The following is a 1,905-nucleotide window of genomic DNA, read 5'->3' on the forward strand; positions in this document are numbered from 1 at the left end:
GGGGCAAAAGGTGGGACAAGAAATACAAGCCTTCCAGAGTTCTGAGGTACTGACTTGGATAATGCTCTGGAAAGGGTCCTAAAGACCTGGACAGTTGCCCTTAACCCAGTCATTAATTTGCTGTGTGACCCTGGGCAAGTCACATCTTTCAGCCTCAGTTTGGAAAGTGAGAGGGTATGACAACGTGATCTCTGCCTTCTTGGAAGAGGGTTTCCTCCTGCTGCTGCTGTTACATCCCCGCTCCCATGCTCAAGGCCCTGAGAGACACTCAGTCTTGGTCTCTTCCGTAGCTCCTTGCAGTGTCCAGCACAAAGTAGATACTTGGTACATTATGTGTTCAATGAGTGAATAACAAAAAGAGCTGCCATTTCTGGAGCATCTACCATTTGCCAAGCACGGTACAAGGGACCCTTATGAATATTACATGCAATTCTGACAACACCTTGAGGTAGGGGTTTTATTTTTACTGCTGATTCAGGAAATTGAGTTAATAGCCCATTATTAATTCTTGGTTAATAGCCCATTATTGTCATTGGTCCATGCAATGTTCTTTCCCCCCTCATCACTAATCTCCACTCCTCTTCATCTCTTCTAGGCATCCATTCTAATGCATTTGAATAAGCATGTATCTTTGTAAAATATGTTCTCTTGTTTTATGTGTACATTTGTTTTTTTATTTATGTCNTGTTTTGTTTAGCAGTTAGGTCCATAGACAATTGAGTAAGACAATCTGAGTTCAAATCCTGCTCCTACCGCTTCCTAGTAGTATCATCTTGGGCAAGTCATTAACTCTCTGAATCTTAATTCCTCATCTAAAATAGGCACATAATAGCACCCAGCTCATGGGGTTGTTGTATGGGAGCTAAATGCCGACAATCTAGTAGGGACTTAGCATAGCACCTGGGACAGAGTAAGTGCTCATTAAATGGCAGCCACTCATTACCCCAGGAGATGAAGTGTTCCAAACACCAAGACAAGTCTTTCCCCTTCATCTCTCTTCATATCTGACACATAACTGACTGTGCTTGTCCTGGAAAATCTCTCTGTTATTCAGTTCTTTGTCAATGTTGTTTTGAAATCTGTGGAAAAACTTCTGAGCCTTCCTAAAATCAAAGGAAGAGCTATGATAGCCCTGTGAATCAAGGCTGGCAAGATGTTGGCAGAGTCTTCAGGGACCTGTCCCTCCCCTTTCCCATGTCCACTCCTCCTTCTCTGGGCTTGTCTGACTGCCTTCTCACACCCTTGGAGCCTTCACAAGGACCTGCTGCATGAGACACAACACCCTGTGAGCCATGCCCAGAGTTCTCCCCATTCCCCTCCATCAAATCTCAGAGCGCTCGCTTTGTTAGAGACTCCCTTACTCCTCTTCCTCTGCAGGACTTCTTGTTATGTTTGGGGAATAGGATATTTTAGGGATGAGTAAAAGGATGATAAAGGCTAGAAGGAGGTTATAGGTACACGTCGCCCTCTCTTTGGAGTGGCATTTGGGTAGTAAGATTTGGAAGGAGGCAATTTTGAGAGCTGGAGGTGGGGTTGCTTCTGATTGGGAGACTCTGGGATCACTAAAGTAGCTAGGCAGCCCTAGAAGAAGAGCAGGAAGGCGAATCCTTAGAGCAACATCTCTGCCAGGGTTCAGAACCTTTTTCCTTGTTCCCCATCAGCCTCATGTTCTGAAAGTTTTTAGCTACCAAACTGCATTTTCAAAACAATCTATTAATTCACTTCTTCATTAAACACACACACACGCACACACATGCACACACAGGCAGCTAGGTATATAAAGAAGTGAGGGGCCTTGGGGAGGATTGTCGGGGCAAAAGGTGGGACAAGAAATACAAGCCTTCCAGAGTTCTGAGGTACTGACTTGGATAATGCTCTGGAAAGGGTCCTAAAGACCTGGACAGT

The sequence above is a fragment of the Hipposideros armiger genome, unplaced genomic scaffold (assembly GCF_001890085.2).
Source record: "Hipposideros armiger isolate ML-2016 unplaced genomic scaffold, ASM189008v1 scaffold_469, whole genome shotgun sequence".
Classification (NCBI taxonomy): domain Eukaryota; kingdom Metazoa; phylum Chordata; class Mammalia; order Chiroptera; family Hipposideridae; genus Hipposideros; species Hipposideros armiger.